Source organism: Giraffa tippelskirchi, chromosome 3 (genome assembly GCF_054371585.1).
Source record: "Giraffa tippelskirchi isolate mGirTip1 chromosome 3, T2T-mGirTip1v1.2.pri, whole genome shotgun sequence".
Lineage (NCBI taxonomy): Eukaryota > Metazoa > Chordata > Mammalia > Artiodactyla > Giraffidae > Giraffa > Giraffa tippelskirchi.
The window spans coordinates 108,529,499-108,551,898 of record NC_137277.1 but is presented as its reverse complement, the minus strand read 5'-3'; the positions used below and the strand labels follow the sequence as shown (position 1 = coordinate 108,551,898).

General features: G+C 42.2%; 1 protein-coding gene and 1 long non-coding RNA gene across 2 annotated transcripts in view; one reads left to right on the top strand and one right to left on the bottom strand.

The window, feature by feature from the left end:
* KIF5C (kinesin family member 5C) overlaps window positions 1–22,400 on the top strand; it is a 154,513-nt gene that overhangs the window by 8,971 nt on the left and 123,142 nt on the right. The window lies entirely within an intron of this gene.
* Window positions 9,420–13,139, bottom strand: LOC145542202 (uncharacterized). The gene is made up of 2 exons (XR_014079651.1): window positions 11,745–13,139; window positions 9,420–9,558 (listed from the first exon to the last, which is right to left on the bottom strand). It is a non-coding gene; the product is annotated as an uncharacterized LOC145542202 (long non-coding RNA).

Sequence of the window (22,400 nt, the reverse complement as noted above, 5' to 3'; positions counted from 1 at the left end):
AGGTTGTGTTAAAGAAAAAATTATTCTCACATTTGTAAATACAGTAAGGAAGACTATTATAGTACGGGTTGATACTGTTGCAGTAGGGGAGAGAAATCAGGGTCAATTTCAAGTACAAGTGGAGCAGGTTGGTGGGGTGCATAGATGGAAGGACAGTCACTAAGAGAGATGTGAAAAGTATGGGGGATTCTTAGTACAGGCAGGCCAGATATAAAGCTTTAAAGATATAAAGCTTTTAAGATACAAGCATTGAAGTATCTAGGGTGATGAGGTTTTGATGGTGATTGGAGGGTTCTCTCTAAATTGCCTTAGGAGGAGTATTGCTCAAACTGGACTCTGCAAGGACAGACATGGAAGTCCAAGTTCAAGGCCCAGTTGAGAAAATGGCTCAGAGGAGCCTGATTAAAATTTGGTCAAGGAGAGAGTCTTGGTCATTTGGAACCCAGATTCTTCAGGGGTGCATTTGAGACCTTCCGTACTCTGGGCCCACGTACCTTCTTAACCTCACCCTTTATCTTGTGTTCCATCTGTGCTTCCATTCCCCTAGGTTTCTCAAGGCCTGCCCTTCTCCACCACAGCTGACCACACCCCACACACCTGGGATAACAATCCCTAAAGTGTACCTGCATGGCATTAGACTAAACCCCTCACAGGGCAGGAAGTGTGTGCCATTTATTGCCATCTTTGGTTCCTGGACTAGTACTTGAAACAGAGTAGTTGGTCAGTATAAGATGTCTTTTGAACAAAGTGAAAGAATGCTGACCTTCCTAGGCTGTCAGATGTCCAAGCCTGGGGTTATTTTTTTGGATTTTTATCTTTGACCTCTGTCCAGCTCTGGTGACCTTTTCCCTACTTTGACCATCTTCATCATTTTGTTGTTATTGTCTTGAAAGAATAGTTTTCTCTGGGGTCCTGATATATGCTCATTGAAAAAAACCTCAGACCATACAGAAAAATATGAAGGAGAAGGTAAAAAGGTAAAAAGCACTTTTAATTTTATGAACTAGAAAACATCATTGTTAACATCTTATTGTTTATTCCAGCTCTTTTCTATTTTATAGAAAATACGCTTTGTTTTAAAATGAAGATATGGTTTTACAAAGTCTGTTTTGAAAGCCACCATTTTACTCAATGGTATACCTCAAACATCAGCATTTATAAAAGATCATATATAATTTTATTATGTGTCTAAGGTGAAAACTAAAGTCTCTCAGTCGTGTCTGACTCTTTGCAATCCCATGGACGGTAGCCTGCCAGGATCTTCTGTCCATAAAATTCTTCAGGTAAGAATACTGGAGCGGGTTGCCATGCCTTCCTCCAGGGGACATTCCCAACCCAGGAACTGAACCCAGGTCTCCTAAGTAATACTTTATTTTCCACTGATAGTCATTTGATTTTCTATTTTCTTTTCCTGTTATAAACAAAGGTGTGATAAACATCAGTTTATCAGTACACATCTCTTTGTGTCCTTGCCCAAGTTTTTGTTAGAATACATACCTAGGATTGCGATTTCTGGGTAAAAGGATATAGCTGATTTTAAGGTATCCACAGGTTTTCAGAGGGAGCAATTTAGAGATGGTGAATTGTCTTCTATTTTATATCCTCACTTCTTTGCTCACCCCATAGAGTTGGTGCCAGTTTGTTTCATAAGGCATCCCTTCATACCTGAGCTAAATTGAATTCTCACCGAGAGCGTGTACTTTGTCATGCACTGTTAACCCCTAGATCCAGGACGTGACAATGCCTTCAGACTTCTAATGTAAACCATAGGTTTTTGTAGGCTGTCTCTTGTCAGGTTCAGTATCCTAAAGGATGTTGTTTCTTGGAGGTGATCAAAAACTAACTCTCTCTCTTGAGACAGAGAGAGATGGAGGTCAAGATTATAGTCTTAAAGAAAACTAGGATGGATGTGGGCTTTCTTCTTGGAGCTAACAGTGAATGGCCTGTGATACCTTCAGGCAACAGTAAGTTGAGAAGGGATATAATAGCCCTCGCAAAAAAAGCCCTGGAAAGAGCTTTTTACCCCCTTCTCCTTTGATTACTAGATACTCAGAAAAAAAATAAAATTTCAAGCACACACCAAAGTGGAAAGAATATCAAAATGTACCTGCATGAGTCTATCAACCGGTTTCAGCTATCATCAACAAATGAGCTAATCTTATTTTGCTATACACCTCACCTTTTCTCCCCAAATCACTCAATTATTTTAAAGTGAAATCTCACATCACATTATTTTATCCCTGAACTTTAGTATATGTGCTGCCTAAGCAAGTACTATTTTATCCCTAAACTTTTGATATCTGTAAAAGATCAGGACTCTTAAAACCACAACAACATTATCTCAACTAAAATGTGCACAATTCCGTAATGTCAAGTACCCAGGCAAATTCCCCCCATTGCCTCTTAAGTTTCTTCTACAGTTGTGTTTGCTCAAATCAGAATACTAGGTACCATTGGTAACAAGTGTGGAGAAAAAGAAATGCTTGTACATATCGACCTTGGAAGAAGAGGGAGGGAGGCTTCTGCTCTAGAATCATGTGTGGCAGGAGAGACACACACTGAGCAGTCACGGCTAATCAAGATTTCCAGCCTGTCTTCCTTAACAGTGGTCATGTCTTCGTTATGCTTTTTAATAAACCAACTCTGGCACTGCAGTGTCACCCAGAAAAGCTATTTAAAGAGCTGCATGCCTTATAGCTCTCCTTCACCCCCTGAGTCTCCTATTGCTTTAGTTGACTTGTATAAATGTCAGGAAAGCAGGCAGACGTGTTATTCATTTGTCTTCCAAGCTCAGTACCCACCCTTATAAAATTGGTGTGTGTGTGTTCAGTCACGACTGACTCTTTGTGACGCCGTGGACTGTAGCCTGCCAGGCTTCTCTGTCCATGGGATTTTCCAGGCAAGAATACTGGAGTGAGTTGCCATTTCCTCCTCCAGGGGATCTTCCTGACCCAGGCATCAAACCTGAGTCTCTTGTATCTCTTGCACTGGCAGGTGGATTCTTTACTGGTTAGCCATCTGGGAAGCTCTGTAAAATTGTTGCCAAGTACATTTAGAGCAGTTCTTTTAGGTGTGTCTAGTGGCACCCCACTCCAGTACTCTTACCTGGAAAATCCCATGGACGGAGGAGCCTAGTAGACTGAAGTCCATGGGGTCGCTAAGAGTCGGACACGACTGAGTGACTTCCCTTTCACTTTTCACTTTCATGCATTGGAGAAGGAAATGGCAACCCACTCCAGTATTCTTGCCTGGAGAATCCCAGGGATGGGGGAGCCTGGTGGGCTCTCATCTATGGGGTCACACAGGGTCGGACACGACTGAAGCGACTTAGCAGCAGCAGCAGCAGGTATGTTACTATTTACTATCTTGTCAGTCAATGAACACTCATCCTTGATGTGAATTGGATACAGGAAAACAAATACAGAGAGGTGAAGGGAAAACGTGTAAGTGAGAATTCAGTGCAACACAGTACTTCAAGGAAAAAGGTTTGAAGTTCTCTTTTTATGTTTTTTAAAATTTCTTTTATTCCTTTTTCCCCCTTTTCTTGTAAGAAAAGGGAGTTAGGTTGGAAGTGCAAATAAAAACCAAATCCAATGATTGATACTTCTCTGACTACAGAGTATGGTCATGAGAGCTGCTGATCAATAATGTTATTTTAGAAGCATTTTGTTTAAAGAGCTTGGTTATGCAATTCTCGGTTGGCAAATCTCAGGGACTCTCCCTAGGCTCTCTGACAAGAGCCATCTCTCCCACTTCTAGGTCTCATTTTGCCTCAAGGGGAAATGAAGAACAGCCCGCTTCAGTCCTCTGAGGAGGTTACATCATAGTTTTTTTACTGAACGACCTGTCTGGTATCTCACTCTGCTGAGATTATTGACTTTCATCTATGAACCTGGGTAAATAACAACTCCATCTGACGTCAGAAACTTGGGGGAGTCTTGGGGGAAGGGACTTCTGTTCTTCTTTCATAGCACCCCCTGCTCCATAGAGAGGAACAAATGCCCATTTGATTGGTCAGTGTCCAAACCTCTGTTGGTCCTGGTTACTGGTGGCAAGATCCCATGGGTAGCGTTCAGTTCCTTCCTGTATCTGCCTCTGGTAAGCTGACCCCTGCAGAGTCTGGCTTCCTGGGCTGGCTCCCAGGGACTGGCTGTTTTTCCATCTCAGCATCACCCACTGCTGAATGAAAAAGTAGTCTAGACTCACAGATTCAGGCCCATGTGGGCTGGTCTTAAGGTTCAGAACAGGTTGGGCTGTGGGAGGGTGGGGTGGTGGGGTGAGGAAAATAGGAAGACCACATAAGCCTTCTTGCTGGAGACTGGCCAGGTTTGACATTGGGTTGATGCATCCTACCACCCATCCAGGTGGTACTTGGATACCTGCTCCATCCCTGTTCCTGTATGGAGCAAACTCACCTGCCCAGAAGGGAGAAGACTCTTAGGTGAGGCTTTTGGCATTCCAGCACCCCTGGTACTAATGTCATCACAATAACATTGAAACTATCTTCTAACTACTAATAGTTTGTTTATATAATATTTGTGAAAGTAGACTTTAGAAGGGAAGTGCTTAACTCTTTAGTAATAATTACTAAACAACACAACCTACTAATTATCTGCTCAGACAAGTGGGGAAAAAAACACCGAAGTACTATATCCTAGAGTAACGCTTGCTCATGTGTGTTGTTAAATTTTCCTTAATGAATATAGCTCTTGGAAAAGACTGGCTTGAGGATGTATTTTTTTTTCACTAGAGTATAGTTGATTTACAATGTTAAATTAATTTCTACAGTACAGCAAAGTGATGCATATATATGTATGTGCTTACCCTCTGTGATGGCCCACACTCTATCTGTGGAGTGTGCTTCTCTCTGAATCTGAATAGATCCCCTTCTTACTTATCACTTTGTCTATCACTGCTTTCTTTCTGCGATGAGACATCAAGAACCTGAGCTTCATTAGGTCCTTAAACCAGGTACCATGGGTTTTAGCTGGGTTCGAGTCCCACCCACGTGGGTTTGAGTCCCAAGCAGGGTTTTGGCTGGGTTCGAATTGCAGCACATGAGTTCAAGTCCCAATCTGAGGTAAATGGTTTCACTTTTAAGATATTCTCTTTGTCTTTGTTTTCTCTAGATTACTGTGATGTATTTAGATTTGGGGGAAGAGAGTTGTTTTATGGATATTCTTCAGTCTGTGGCTTCATTTTGAAATATTCTAAGATTTAGAATACTTCTATGTGAAGTATTTCTTCAAATACTGAATCTGTCTTATTCTCCTCCCTCTTCTCTGGCATGACAATTACGTGTACGTTGGGATTTTAACTATGTACTATATGTCTCACACATTTTCCACCCTTTTAGGGGGCATGTGAGGGCTTCTAAGGTAGCGCTAGTGGTAAAGAATCTGCCTGCCAATGCAGGAGACGCTGGTTCAATCCCTGCATCGGGAAGATCCCCAGGAGTAGGAAATGGCAACCCGCTCCAGTATTCTTGCCTGGAAAATTCCATGGACAGAGGAGCCTGGCAGGCTACAGTCCATGGGGTTGCAAAGAGTCAGATACGACTGAGCACACAGGATATACACACACACACACACACACACACACACACACACACACACACACACACACACACATTCTTTTTTATATTCTTTTCCATTATGGTTTATCACAGGATATTGAATATAGTTCCCTGTGGAGGATATATTTTAAACAATATTTTCTGATTTACACAATTATCCAAACAAGTTTGTAAAGGGGAAAATGTACACCTATCTTGCTTCCTTAGTTCTATTAAAAACAAATATAAAGAGGCAACATACAGGTTAATGTAAAACTTTAAATGAGTTCTTTATTACCATACTTCTCTTTGTAAAGAGGCGTTTTTCTGTACCGTGGACTTTTTGGAGCTTCACTGCAATACTGTGCTGTCCAAAATGGTAGCCACCAGGCTCATGTGACTATTAAGCCCTTGAGTGTGGGTTTTCCAAATTGGGGGGTGCAGGAGATGTAAAATATTTGTATACTGGCTTTCAAAGTCTCTGAACAAAAAAAGTAAAATATTAATTTACTCATTTTTTTTTTTTGGTATTCATTACATGTTGAAGTAGTAGCACTTTGGATGTATTGGGTTAAGTAACATTAATGAAATAAATGTCCCCTATTCTTTTTAGTTTTTAAAATGTGACTACTAGAAAATTTAAAGGTACATGTGTGGCTTGCATTTTTGGCTGCCGTTTTATTTCTATTGGTAATATATTTCTATATCTGACGGCTGCACTAACATTTAGATGCCAGCATCTTGATTGTCTTTTGTGTGTAGTAATTTTGGTTCCAGTCTGTCATATTGAGGGATTTTTGTGTGCTAAGATCAGTTGTGCTAAGCATTGTGAACTTACTGTGATAAGTGAGATGAGATCCCTGCCCCCTCCCCCCCACCGACCCGCCAAAAGAATAGTGTGCTGAGTGTCCAAAGAGAAGAGGAAACAGCGTTGTTGGAGTTAGAAAAAGAAAGGACATCCCACCTCAAGCAGGGGGATCCTTTGATCCTTACCTTGAGACTGGATGGGAGTCTGCTATGCAAACGTAATATTTGCTTCTTTATCTTCAGTTACTTTGCAATTATGTATAGACGCTTTACAGATTTCTGTTTTAAATATTATTGAGAAAAGACCTGAGTAGGGACCTGTGCTATAGCCGGGCGTCTCTCCTCTCTACCCTCATCAGTACTGTGCCGCCGCTGCTCCCGAGACAACAGCCCGCCCTGAACTCTGTAATTAAGTACCAGCCATTTACAGCCTGTGTGTGATGTGGATTTGTGATGCGTATGTCGTGGGTGACACTGAGAACACCAAACGGTGACAGGTTGCAGCGTCTTAGAAGAAAAAAAACGGCACCGTGCCCTCTTGTCGCTTGGCTCCCGCCGCAGGGCAGCCGCCCGGAGCCCCAGCCTCCGGCCTCGTCCTGACCCCTGTGTGTTTTTAATTTCCGGCGAGGAGCGCCATGACAATCAATCTGCTGCATACCCTGTCTCCATTTTGCCGCTAATGCTGGGAATGATGAAGCCTCTTGTCCTGGAAGTGCATTCCCCTTCAGCACAGGCACCCTCTGATGCGGTCCCTCCCCCTAGCTAAACAAAAGCGCCCATGCCCATTAGGGATGTCAGGGTGGGCAGCGCTGCGGGGAGAAGAAGGCGGCAAGGGAACACTGCCTTTGTCACTCACAGGTGCCTCTTCTTTGTCCTGATATCTGGGGGAGAGGTCGCCTTGCAGGTGAAGGCCACACAGCTCTTTGCAGAAGAAACTGGAAACTCTTTTACACCCATTTATGTCCCTGTTTGTCTGGGTTGGGACAGAATTGATTTTTCCTCCTTTGTCAATGGCAGAACTGCTCTTTCACATGATGGTAACATGAAAGCATAGCAACAGCAAAATCAGCCATGGTCTTACCACCCTACATCATCCATGTTAATTTTTTAATATTCTCCTTTTCCTGCTCTTGGTTGATACTTAAACATTTTGGAAAATTAATGTATTTCCAACCATAGATATACAATTCTGTCTTTTTTAAAAAAAGAAAACAAAAACCAAAGCCTACTCCATAAATGGTTTTCCATGTTGTATAGTATCTTCATGGTTATAATGTTCAGTGGTGACGTTCGTATGCTTTGTGCTGATAGATCACAGTTTGATCATTCAGATCTCCTTTCCCCTTGCTCTGGGTGCTGATGTAGTGATCATATGCATGCACAGAGCTGTTTTCTTTTGCCGAGTTATTTCTAGAGGATACCTTCTCCAGAAGTCAGTGTACTGGACCCAGTGCTGTGAATCTGTGAATTGATGCTGTCCAGTATTATCCTGTTGCTTCTATAAGGGTCTACCATCCCTATGGCCTCTGGGGGTTTATGAGCTTCCCGTTTGGCAGGGAATTAATTTTTAAGATAAAGGAGATAATCATTTGAGAGGGGGCTTACAGCAATACAGTGGTTTGGGATTCATGTGTCTTGGGTTTTGTTCAGGCATTTGCTCTGATATATACGAATTTTAAACTAAAAGTGTAACTATTCAGTAATCTGTTTTAATTTGGAATATTGCTGTCAGTAGGCACTTCTGGGGTCAGGCTGGCGACTGGGGAGTCTCCTGGTCTTTATAGATGAAGGAAGGACTTGGAAGGGTAGCAGTACTCTACCTCCCAACATTCATCAGAAGAATTGTTTGAAGGTGGTGATTTATACTTATGTTTAACTCAGGGCACTTCTCATGTGCTCACAGATATAATTATTCAAATATGCTATAGCAGTGAATGAACCACAGACCTTCTCTAACCTAACAGCAGCACACATAGGGATACATTTTGCTGGATGACTCAGGACATCTTGTAGGCATCTGTCCTTCCAGGAGGTGTGGTGACACCTCACCGAAAGCATGACTTTATGCGTTGGTGGTTCTGTATATCCAGGCACCAGCATGCTCTTCAGTTCTGTGATAGCCCTCTAACCAGGCTCACCATCCTGTGGGCATCACTGACAAACGCAGCTCTGGGACATGAGAACCTAGGTAGGGTGAACAAAAAAAGACCTTGATTGCTTCTTACTTGCATTGTAATACTCTTGGAAAACAATGCTCTGTTTGTTCTTCACTCTCTGAAGTCTTTTGAACACTTTAGCTAAAATCTTCCTGAAGTTCCATTCAGAGTATGTCAGTTCTCTGCTCAAAACATTTAAGGACTCTCCTTTGCTAAAATAAATATGAATTCATCAACTTGTTCCTGAAATTCAGCAAAACTCTTCAGAATACATTCCTTTAGCTTTTCTCAAATCTAACTATACACTGTATCCCGAACTCAGTCTGGGCTTTCACTGTTTCAGGCATTTGTTGGTGAGGTTCTCATCTCGTGGAGTCCCATTCCGATTTTTTTTGTCCTCCTGAACTGCTTTCTCACCCTAGAAATTCACCAGGAGGTATTTCCTCTTGTCCCTAATCTTGGAATTACATTTAGATGTGAGCTCCTTTCCAGGTTGAGGTCTCTTTGATTAATTTTATTTCTTTTTTTTTTTAAACAGTTTTATTGAGATATGGTTGCTATACGTTGCTTGATTTATTTTCACACTCTCAGCATATGATTCATAAAGGGTGCATAGTATATGATGGTGTGTATGAATGACACTGAAAAAGTATTTCTTGTGGACTTACTGATCATTTTGATGATAGTTTTTATTTCATTGTGCCCCTCTTCCTTTCTCTGTCATCCTACCTGAGGACTAAACATGCCCACATGTTTCTTTTGTGAAATTTATCATAATTAGGCAAAACAGCGAACAGGCATTCCTTAGGTACACAGTCCATTTATCCAACCTCAACCAACTCACTGTCTAGTAAGAGAGATAAACAGATACACACACAAATAATGGCAATGTGGCTAATAAGTGATTGAATAGTGCTCAAGGTTTATTGAACTTGAAACACCTTTAAGGTTGGGGCAAATTTTGCAGTGTTTCCATTTTCCAAAGGAAAAAATTGTTTTGTATCAAATATCCAAACTATTATGTTCTATTCAGCTGTTCAACTGTCAGAAGCAAAAAGGAAAGAAATTAGAGACTCATTAAGTACAGAAAATGATTTCTTTCAAGCAATTTTCTCTTCTTCTAAAGTGTAGAAACCACATTTAAAACACTCTTCTCTTGATTTGCAACTTACTAGTCTTACAAAGTTATTTAATATGAACTGAAACCTGGTATCACAAAGAAAGAAGGGTCCAAGAAATTATAAATTGAAGACATTAATATAAATGAGCCATACTAAGAATTTCATTGATAGTCTTCAATCCTGGAAGGGAAGTATCTGTAATTTACCTAAATTGCCTTGAAAGGAAAAGAAATAAGAGACTTCTTTCCTTGGATGCCTGTTTCCTGGCATTTTCCCAGGTTATAGAGTGATTGAATTATTATTATAATCCCATAGCTGTTATTTTCATTTCAAAAGAGTAGGGTTAATTCCAGCTGAAGCTTACCTTTCAAATAAATTTATGCGTAATACATTTAATAAATCAATACTGAGCCATATGGTCTGGACTCCCTACATTGGGAGTACAGAGTCTTAGCCACTATATCACCAGGGAAGTCCCTAAAATTGCTATTTTTGACTTAGGGTAACTCTGTGATGTGAATGTCTGACTTGGATGTCCCATAAGTCACCCTGGGGATGCGTGCTCTAGGGAGAGGTGTGACTAGTGGGGAAAGCCTGGGGTTTGGGTCAGTAGAGATGAATCAGGCCTTGACTTTATTGCTCTGAGAGCATCATCTTGGGCAAAGTGACCAATTTAACATGTCTGCAGTGAAATGGAGATGCTGAGAAACCTGGTGGATGGGAGTGAAGGTGAAATGATACCACATGTGAGAGGATTTTGCACTCTGTACCTGCAGCCCCTACTCCTAACCCTCTCTGCATGTGGTCCATGGTGAGAAGTCCTATCTCTCTCCTAGACCTCTCTCCTACCAGACATTCTGTCCAGTCCGCATAGGAACGGAGACCTCCAGGCATGGCAGTGCAAAGTCCTAGACTGAACAGCTTTTTCCAGTTTGAAAAAGCCAGAGTTCGTTAATTCCCCTGCAGCTGAGTAGGCTGGTTCAGCTTGTATGTCCCTGTGACTTCAGTTCGTGTCATTAGGATCACCACCACACCATTTATTAGATACACAAGGTCCCGGGACCTGTGAAATGAGTATCTCCTGAGACAATTCCCATCCTCACTGTGGAAGGCAGAATAGTAACCCCCAAAGATGTCCATTTCCTAATCCCTAGAGCCTAAATGTTATGTTATATGACAAAGGAGAAGTAAGGTTGCAGATGGAACCGAGAGGGTTACTTAGTTGACCTTAAAATAAGGAGATTGTTCTGGATTTTCCCTATGAGCCCAGTGTAAACAAAGGTCCTTAAATGGGGAAGAAAGATGCAGAAGAGTCAGAACCAGACAGATCACATCTTGAGAGAGACTGGAATGGACTCAGCTGGTCGTGGCTGCTTTGAAGGTGAAAGGAGAGCATGAGCCAAAGTATGCAGGAGGCCTCTAAGACCTGGAAAAGGCAAGAACATGGAGCCTCCAGGAAAGAAATGCAGCAGTAACCTTGCCATTTGCCCAGAGAGACCCACTGCAGACTTCTGACCCAGAGAGCTATAAGGTGATAAAGCTATGTTGTTTTAAGCCACTAACTTTGTGGTAATTTGGTACATCCCCAATAGGAAATGGATACATCATCCCATTTTTAAGTTTTTACAAACAAAATGCACATGTATTTGCCAGAAGTGAATGTAAGAAAAACAGTAATATTTGAATATTCAACATTCAGAAGGAAATTTTACATGAAATGGAGTTGTGTACAATCCTTCTAAAATAAAAGAATTATACTCGGTGCTTCTGTATAGAATATTAATTAAATAGTATATTTTTCAGAATTAACAATTATTGACCTATATAATTCTTTTGACAGGAAAGCACTTTTAAAATTTTTTTAAAAATATTCTGTGGCAAAGCATATTCAGCTATAGCCTACCGTTTCCCTTTATTTTCATTTCAGGACTTGTTGCTGCTTTTATTGTTAAAAACTCTTGGCAATTTCAGCTTTTGGATAATTAAAAATGGAAACCAGGTGAAGTAAAGCAAATTAAAAGGGATTTATTTTATTCTCTTGAATGAGAACATCGTGGACCTGCATGTGCTTTGGATTGAAATGTTCAATAATTAATATCCACTTACCTACAGGCTCCTTAAAAACTGCTGCTGCTAAGTCGCTTCAGTCGTGTCCGACTCTGTGCGACCCCATAGACGGCAGCCCATCAGGCTCCACCGTCCCTGGGATTCTCCAGGCAAGAATACTGGAGTGGATTGCCATTTCCTTCTCCTGTGCATGAAAGGGAAAAGTGAAAGTGAAGTCACTCAGTCGTGCCCGACTCTTTGCGACCACATGGACTGTAGCCTACCAGGCTCCTCCGTCCATGGGATTTTCCAGGCAAGAATACTGGAGTGGGGTGCCATTGCCTTAAAAACTAGTTCAGTGTATTTCCTCAGCCAGGTCATGGGAATCTCTTCCTCCTGAATTCTTTGAAGTTGGGTCTCCCTATCTCCCCTGTAGCCTCGTGTACAGCTCCTGCTTTCATGGTTCAATGTAGGATGCCCCTGGGGCACTGAGGCAGGAGGATGACTTCAGAGCCCATCGAAGAACAAGTGGGCTTTACAGCCACTTCATCTTGCCCTACTTCACGCTTGGCTCAAACCAACACAGAAACAATTAAGGTTGGTAGCTTCCCTAGAATCTGGCTGCACAGTCAGCTTTATTGAACCATTTTTCTACTCTTCCGGTACCTTGTTTGATTATTCCTTGGAAAGCTATTCTGCTGATTTTGTGGTTTTTCCCATTTGCCTTCTCTGAAGCTCAATTTTCAGTATTCCCCAAAGATGTCTCTATTTTGACAACACATTCTACTTCTCAGACCTTAAAGCGGATGGTTTTCATGATAATTTATCTCCCCTCATTCTTAAACCCACATCATTGTGGACGCTCTTTGATACCCTGCCTAGATTCTCCGTTCTCCATTTAAAGTTTACAGTCCAGTGATGTAGTGATGCAGAGAGTGCTTTATCTGGAATATTTCATGCTCATCCTGAGGAAAACCTCTGATTTGTTTTCAAAACCTTGGAAACCAATTTTGAAAATGTCCCTCATTTTTTCTTTCTTCAACAAAGCAGGCAGCTGACACAGTGGCCCCTCCCTGTCTGCCAGCAGAATCCTGTGAGTGGCCCTTCCCCATCGCAGGGCTGACCCACCTCTGCCAAGCTTCCTGCCTCCTCTCTGACAGTTACTTTAATTGTGAAGTTTGCATTCAGTCATTTCCATAGCAACAGTGATGAGGGAATTGATAGTTTTACTTTGTAATTACAACCTGCCTTGGGGGAAGGGTTTAACAGATATCTAGTTGGTGCTTTCTCAGTAGGCACTGGCGAGACATTGGTGACAAAGAAGGGAGCTCATGCTTACGGACCAGGGGAGAAAGATCATTTCAGAGGCTATGATGGTGCAGGGTTGGAGGGCAGGTACAGGTGTGAGAGCACAGAGGAATGAACTTAGCTCTTGAAATTCATCTCTTGTCTCTTAACAGGAACACAATATCTTATGATTGTTATGACATGGATGCAAAAGCATTGCATCACAGTTACAGAAATCAAAACTGGTGGTTACGAGGTAGGGTTGACTAGAAAGGAACACAGTGCAGATGACCTGTTATTTTGTTTTAAGTGATGGTTACACTAGGGTACATGATTGTCAGAATCAGTTGGTGGAATATTGGAATATTTCAGGTCTATGCATTTATTACATGTAAATTTAAAGTTTGTTGTAAGGCAGTGCTCTATGTACTAATATATGGAAAGATCTTCAAGATGTATTAGGTGAAAAAAACAAGATGGTCCCACTACATTTCATGACACCTGGAGGGTATAAACATGCCCCAAATTAAAAAAAAAAAAAGCGAGGTGGATATGGGTGTAGATCACACACCACCTTTTAAGGCATAAAGAGGGAAAACTAAGAATCCATGTTTGTCTGCTGCTTGGTGAACAAGAACTCAAGAAGCCAGGTGGGGAGCTGGTAGCAGTGGCTGACCTGAGAGGTGAGGAGGTAGAGAGCAGCTAGCATCTGGGGGGTGGAAGCCAGGGTCGTGAGGAAGATTTCTCACTGTACTATATACCCTTTTGTGCTTTTTGGTGTTGGAACCATGTAAACATTTTTCTTATTCAAAAAATTAAAAAGAAAATGCATTGAAACAGAACTGAGAAGGTTTTAAACTGAGAGATAAATGGTTTCATTGTTCTTTATAGCAGGTTATTTACCAATTGAATGCTTTTAAGCAACTTTCAGCACTGCTTTGGCAGCTAGCCCGGGCATATGTCCCGCCCCCATGCCAGGCACCCTGTAGCAGGCCCCTCTCTGCATATTGCCCCATCCCAAGTCGTGTCCTGGGAACTTCTCCCCATCATTCTCTTTGGCACCGAAGAGAAAACATTATTTGCCATCTGGATAATGGCTTATGTGAGACATGGCCTCAGTTAGTCTTTTTTTTTTTTTTTAAACACATTTACAGAGCCAGTATCTTCTACCGTATTCTATTTCTATTTGGAACAGATACAAGCTTTGCGATCCCATGGACTGTAAGCCCGCCAGGCTCCTTTGCCTATGGAATTCTCCAGACAAGAATACTGGAGTGGATTGCCATGCCCTCCTCCAAGGGATCTTCCCAACCTAGGGATCAAACCCAGGTGTTCTGCATTTCAGGCAGATTCTTTACTGTCTGAGCCACCAGGGAAACCCTCACATATAAACAAGGTATTCTTTTTAAACAAGATTTCTGGCTTGAATTAGGTAGGGTCTTCTTGCCTCTCCTGTGGGTAGGCTGTGCATGGAGGTGGCCTCTTTACTGAGCTTGTTCTTTCTAACAGTCAGAATTGGGCCCCAGACAGACAGAAATCCTGGCCCTCTTTCCTTACATTTCAATGCCCCCTGTCTTATATGCAGAGCCTGAGCAATACCTTCTCTGGTTGACAGGCCAGTGGGAGCGCCATTCACAGGCCTGGATTCCGCCTTGTCTAGTTTGTTTCATTTCTTCTGGTTCTGAGTTCTCCTCCCACTGGTCCTGCAGGGGGCAAGACCAAGATAACTGCTAACTGCCCAAGTATCTTAATAAGAACCTTGCAGTCTTTGTTCTTTTACATTTCTTACCTTTCAAATGAAGATGCTGCTAGCTTTTCTTCTGGAAGCCTGGGGAGAGTGAAGATATTTTTGGAGTGCTTATGTATTCTGACAAAAGACCTTATGAGAAAGAACATCTCACATGGCTTCTATCTATCATTGTTTGGATGTTCTGAACCTTCTCCCTGAAACACACACAAGATGAAATATGTGTACTTAGTTGTTTAGATACAAATGTCTTATCAAAAGAACCTAAGTAAAAATAGTTGTTGGCCCCTGATGAGTTTTAGTTCCATGCATCAGGCTTGGGTTTCCTGCTTATACTGTCATCCCCAAAAAGGCAATACCTGTAGACGCTGGTTTGAGAATTGTGCTTGAGCTGTATTGAGCTCTGAGGGCAAGCATGCTGTGATTGATTACTGATGTCTGCCATGGGAAAGAGATGGGACGTAGTTCTAGGGACAGGCATAGCTTGTTATTTTGTGTTTTGCGATAAACCACTTCACATCATTGCATTTTTTTGCAAATTGAAGGTCTATAACAAACCTGTGTCAAGCAGGTCTATCAGTGCCATCTTCCCATTTGTCTCTGTCATGTTTTGGTAATTTTCCCAATATTTCAACCTTTTTCATCGTATTGTAATGGTTATGGTGACCTGTGATCAGTGATCTTTGATGTTACTATTGCAAAGAGATTATGGCTTACTGAAGGCTCAGATGATAGTTAGCATATTTTAGCAATATTTTTAAATTAAGGTATATACATTGGGTTTTTTAGATCAATGTTATTGCACAATTAGAAGACTTCGCTGTAGTGTAAACATAACTTACAGGCATTGAGAAACCAAAAATTTGTGTGACTCACTTAATTGTGATATTGCAATTATTGCAATAATTGTGACATTGCTTTTTTGCAGTGGTATGGAAATCCTATGGATTCTATGGAATCCGACCCACAGTATCTCTGAATATGCCTATATTTGCCAAGTTTGCCTTTGTTGGCCCTGCCCTAGTTTTTTTTTGCATCTTATATAGTGCCTAGTGCTTTTTACTAAGTATGTGTTTGTGTTAGTTGCTCAGTCATGTCCTACTCTTTGTTACTCCATGGACTGTAGCCCACCAGGCTCCTCTGTCCATGGGATTCTTCAGGTAAGAATACTGGAGTGGGATGCCATTCTGTTCTCCAAGGGATCTTCCCAACCTAGGGATTGAACCCTGTCTTCTGCCTTGCAGGAAAAATCTTTACTGTCTGAGCCACGTAACGGGCCAATTTACTAAGTATATATTCAATAACTACTTGCTCATGTTACTTTCTTCTTTTTGAGTTTGCTTTTCTAGAAATATGATTATCCAAATAAACATGTGTATCCATGAGATCAGGGCGACTGACACTGATACAGTGTTTAAGTAGCACAATACAAGGAATGAAGGTCTGGTTCTGTGCCCTTCTCCCTCCTTAAATGAACCTTGGCTTAACTCCTTTGGTTCATAGTTTGAGCTCTGTGTGGTAGATGTTGGGCATCTCCTCTAACAGCCCCTCAGCACATAATACATACTTATTACTTTTCATAGCATCCCCAATGAGTACTTTAAAATATTTCCAAGGCCTGTCAACCACATGTAGCTTACTATTTCAAGCAGTGGTATAAATGGCTAAATGTATTGATCAGATGTCATGTACCCAAGTAGCATTTCAAGTGTTTGCATGTATTAGCTCATTTTTTTAAAAGAACTTTTTATTTTATATTAGAGTATAACAGATTAACAATGTTGTAATAATTTCAGGTGGACAGCAAATGGACTCAACCATATATATACGTGTATCCATTCTCTCCCAAACTCTCTTCCCATCCAGTCTGCCATGTAACATTGAGGAGAATTCCCTGTGCTATATAGTAGGTCCTTGTTGGTTATTCATTTTAAATATAGCAGTATGTACACTGCAGATCCCAAGCTCCCTAACTATCCTTTCCTCTCATCTTTCCCTCCTGGCAACTATAAGTTTGTTCTGTAAGTCTGTAAGTCAGTTTCTGTTTGGGAAATAAGTTCATTTGTATCATTTTTTTTTAGATTCATAGGTAAGGGGTGGCATACAATATTTCTCCTTCTCTGACTTACTTCATTAAGTATGACAATTTCTAGGTTCATCATTGTTGCTGCAGATGGCATTATTTCTATATATTAGCTCACTTAATCCTCACAAAATCCTATGAAATAGTTATTCTTATCTTTCCAACTTGAACTCAGAGAGGTTAAGTAGCTTGCCCAAGGTCACACAGCTGCTGAGTGGTAAAGCCAGGTTTTCAGCTTTAGGCAGTCTGATATAAACCTGTCTAAACAGGGAGGTGTGCTGAGCACTTGAGCAGGAGGCAGAGACCTGCATGTTCTTAGGAAATTTCTTCTCTGGGCCCTGACTTCCCCATGTATAAAACACAGGGTTGAATGGGATGGCCAAGATCCCTCCAAGCTCTACCTTATTTGATTCTGAGTTACATACCAAAGATATAGTTGAGCCATGCTGGTGCATGCATCTGTGCTCAGTTGCCTCCAACTCTTTGTGACCCCACTGACTGTAGCCCACCAGGCTCCTCTGTTTATGGGATTTCCCAGGCAAGAATACTGGAGGGGGTTGCCATTTCCTTCTCCAGGGGATCTTCCCAGCCCAGGGATCAAACCCACGTCTCCTGCATTGGCAGGCGGATTCTTTACTGCTGAGCCACCTAGGAAGCCTCAAGCTACCCTGCTACTCACCCTGAAATCTGACCAGTGTTCTCTGCATGTGTTGGAGATTCACAGACCGAAGTGAAGACTCGAACATTCTCCCCCCACACACCAGAATTATAGCTTGTCAAGTGTGAGAAACTTATTTTGCCAAACAATTAGAGGACACCAGTAATTATGTTTAATTCTATATTGAACAGTTTTCCTGTTGTGTCAGCCCATTGTCTTAATTGTGCTTAAGAGCAGCAGGCTGTTATTTTGAGATTTGTGAAGTTTAAAAATGGCCTTGTATCTGAGCATCGGGGAAGCAGAAGAGTTAAGAGCTTGGGCTGTGGAGTCAGACACACTTGGTACAAAGCTGGATCTGCCCCTTATTGGAAATCTTTAGCAAATTTCTTAACTTCTTTAAATGTTCGTTTCCTCACATTGGGGATAATAATGGCATCAAACTCATAAGGGTGTTGTGAAGATCACAGAGCATATATATGAGGTGCGTGGTGCGGCATTTGGCATGTAAACTTTTCAGATGTTGGCTGTCGTATGGTTTCTTATTGATTGATTAGATGCTGATGACGGGCAATCTCTGGACACATTCCAGCCTCCAGCCCTGATGAATGGCCCCGTCGGGGGTAGATCTGGGCTCCAGCCTGGATGGACTGCTGGTGTTCTGCACTAGTTCTGACCTTTGAGGTGTTTGTTGCCTATCTTGTGTCAATTTTATGTCTATAATTTCATTTTCTAAGGACAAGTAGAATGGAGCTAAGAAATATGGTCAACTATTGGAGAAGTCGCAATTTTAAGTCCCCTGAAAAGAACCATGGGGGAGTAAGAGCTAATCCTAGCTTTGAGTAGGGGTGTTATCTCGGTAGCTGATAATTTTAAGCTGTACGCAGACATGACCTTAGAAGACATTGAATTACATAGTCAGAATTTATTTCCTTTTCATTCCTCTTTCAATCCGTCTGATTCTATCAAAGAGAAAGCCTTAGTGTTGTACTATCCTTTAATCTCGAATACTTTGGAGTCTCCCTTGTAGTGAAAGGAAAAAGCAGGTCTTAGGTTTGGAGCCCCTGGTGGGCAGTAGTATCTGGCTAGAATTCATTAATATGGCTTTACTTTCACTGTATTTTTTTTTACTGCCTTTTACTTTTAGCACTTAATACTACTGTTTCACTTATAATAGTAGTATGAAAGTTGCATTGAAAGTGTATTTAAGGAAAGATGAATTGATTTAAAGAAGAATGCTAAATTAAAAGTGAATGGGAACTTCCCTGGCTGTCCAGTGGATAAGACTTCACATGTTGGTGCAGGTTCGATCCCTGATCAGGGAGCTAAGATCCCATATGCCTCACAGCCAGAAAACTGAAACATAAAACAGAAGCAATATTATAACAAATTCAATGAAGACTTTAAAAATGGTCCACATCAAAAAAATCTTTAAAAAAATGTGAGTGGATAGTACATGGCTGCAGCAAAAATTGTGATGTGTGTGTGCTCAATCATTTTCAGCTCTTTGTGACCCCGTTAACTGTAGCCCCACCGGGCTCGTCTGTCCATGGAATTTTCCAGGCAAGAATACTAGAGTGGATTACCATTTCTTCCTCCAAAAAATTGTGATGGTGGCACTCAAAGCTCTGAGTTGGGGAATGATGCTTTAGAGAGGGAAGGGGGGCAAAAACTTTATCCTAGGGCAGGCCAGAGTTTTGAAAGAAGTGAGAGGAACACCTAGAGAATGCAGAGCTGCAGGAGAAATCCTGCTGGAAGCGGGAGGCGGACACACGGGCAGACACTGCAGAGGGGGCTCTACATTGTTGACAGAAGCAGTGTAGCTGGGTTTGCCTATGGGACAACGGAGAGGCCTCTGCTGGTACCCGTTTAGGTATGCTGGTACAGGGACCAGCATAGCCCGAGGAATGAGTCAGAGGCAGGAAACAGGCGGTGTTTCGGCTTTTTTCTAAGAAGCTTGGTATGTTGAGGTAGAAATAAGGTGGATGGGAGTATTTGTTTGTTAGAATAGTAAAGATATGGGCATGTTCTTATTGAATGAGAGAGGAGCTGGCAGAGACGCATGTGGGAGGGGATAGATGGAGCCAGGGCCAGGCATGCAGGAGGATGGGTTTCCCTAGGATGGAGGGAGGAAGAGCAAGACTTCCCCTGGGCGGGAGGGAAGGGGAGAGATAGAGGAGAGAGGCAGGAAGTTGCTTCTCCTATCAGGAAATTCTGCAAGTAAATGCTAGCCAAGTCTTGATGTTGAAATTATTCAGCAGGAGAGGAGGGAAGAGAGCAAACAAGAATGCCTAGGGGGAAGCAGGTGGCTGTGGAAGTGAAGACTGAGGAGATCTAGGCAAATACCCACTCATTGATCTTTTGGAAGCACAGGGAGAAAGGGACTTTCCCGCAGGGAGTCTTGGTGCTCAGGCATGATGTTGTTAGAAAACCGAGGGCAAAGCAAGTAGCAGCTGCTTTCCAGACCCATCAAAGAGAGATTAATCCAAAAGCCAGCCCTTTGGGGCCCTCTGGTGCTGTCTTGTGAGGCTTCTTGAATTGAGGAAAACCAGTAGAGAGGCCTGGGGTATACATCCAGCTGTAGCCTCTCAGCCCAACTGGGGCCTCTCCTCGGGCTGTTTTAGAGTAAGAGCAGTGATTTCCTGTCACTTGAGGGCATCCGGAGATCCAGCCCGTAGTCTCCAGGCCGGAAGTCCCTGCCCTGTCTCAGATCTTTCCAACCTACTCAAATGCTACTGCTTACCATTCACACTGAAAGTTTTGGCTGGCCTGGCTTTCCTTTTATTACAGCATTGCCCACGGTCCCAGAAATGGAATTGATGTGGTAAAGTCATTCTTGTTCACCGGCATGAAAAGTAAAGCTTTCCAGGCAGCTCACATGGTAACTTTGAGAATCACTGTCCATTTGCATTTTCCAGAGAAATGCGTCAGAGACAGAGGAGGTGGGGTAAGGCCTGGCTGCTTCCCTCCAGAGACTTGCCATTCAATTGGGAGAGAAAACATACATTCTCAAAAGAAGAAGAAAATAAACAGAGAAAAAGACTTCTCAGCAGGTGGGATGTGAAATGCTCCTTGAAGAAAGAGTAGAATTAAGAGGAAGTGTTTGTAGTTTGACAAACAGTTAGAGGGACACCAGAGCTTGCCAGGGTCCATTGAGACCCCACTGTCTGGACATTCTTTATCTACTTCACCTGTCAGGCTGAGGGTGAAAGTCTTTTCTTCTCCCCTCAAGGGAGATGGAGAGCAGCTGTCTCAATTTATTTGAAAAATATCCTGAATATGTTATCATGAATCACTCTCTAGGATTTCTCTCCTCCAGACAAAATAAAGCTTGGTCCATCAATCCCCACTTTTATATTTCTAATCCCTTAGTCATTGTAGAGTCCCACCCTGACCTTAACAGAACAGGAGATGGGTTGAGAGTATGGTCCTTGTTCCACTCCACACTTACTCACTAGACAGCCTTGTGCAGGTCATTTCCACTGTAAGCCTTGCTTTCTCTAACTGTAAATCAGGCATTAGAATATTCTCTACTCCCTGGGGCCATCCTGGGATCCTTGAAGATGATTTCTGCCACCCATGGTGCTGTGGTTCCAACAGCTGACAAGTGTCCTGTCTTTCTCCCCTAACCAGCAGTGCTCTGAGGATCAGTCCCAACTGTCTGGAGAGGTGCTGCTCGCCCTGCAACATTCTGAAGGCTCATTAAAATAGAAAAGGACTACTTTGTCTGAGACTTCACATTTTTTAAGCTGACACATTTTATTTTTATTAGACAGAACTCCTACAGAATAATAAAATGGAATGAATCTGTGAAGCTATCTACATAATGAGGCCAGTGTGACACCAAGTCCCTGAAAATATCAGCCAGATCTCCAGTATCAGTTTAACTTTAGCATTCATGGAGTTTAAAGGACCTCAGACAGGAAAACCACTTTCCATGCCAGCTTTTTTGCCTCCCCAATCAGATCCTGGACTCTTGGTTCTTACGGACTGTGTCTTTGTCACTGTTGGCCTGCTAAGATTTGGCAGGTTGCCTGACACAAGAGAACATCAACAATTACATGTTAAATAAATAAACAAAAGTATTTTTAAATTAGAAAATTTTGAAAAAAAGTGAAGGAAATGGAAGTCAAGGAGTAGAGCCCAGAGTAGTTTCAGGAATGAGTGTTATTAACTCACGGTCACTCCAGATGCTCTGAAGTTCATTCTCCCCACAGTGAAGTCTCTGGGTTCTGTACACAGAGGAGCATGGGCTGTGGGGTTAGGCAGACCTGGGCTTGATTATGGATCTGCCACGTCTTAGTTGAGTGATGTTGGGGAATCTGCTGTCTCTGTCATGTGGGGCTATGTGTGATAGCATTTCTTCCGTGGGATTGTTGTGGGCATGAGAGATGTTGACTTGAGGTACTTGGTACCTTGGGCTTTATTTTCACCCTGATTTCTGGACTGTTTGGATGACGACTTCAGTTAGCATGCTTGAACTTTGAGGCTGAAGGAGAAGAGGCAATCTCTGAAGAGTGTTCTGAGAATAATGATGAATAAGACCTTCCTGGCCTGGGCAGCCTTGATGTTGGGTTGACTTTAAGTGACCTGAGGTCTGTGACTCTTGTATTGAGATCATTGTATCCGATTCATGGACATATGCAAGAATCCATCCAGTGGTTTTTTGTTATCCATGCTTGCAGCATGCATTTTACTCTCGCCCCCAACCCACCTTCTTCTTTCTTTCTCCATTGCCCACTACACCCAAGCTGTCCTCTTTCTTTGTGGATTTCTAAAAGACCTCTTAAGTGGTCTTCATGTTTCCTTTACTTCTCATTGCCTCCACAAACACCAAGTCCCTACAGAGCATACAAAGTCATATTTTTAAAGGAAAGTGAAAGTGTTAGTTTCTCAGTTGTGTCTGACTCTTTGTGACCCCATGGGCTATAACCTACCAGGCCC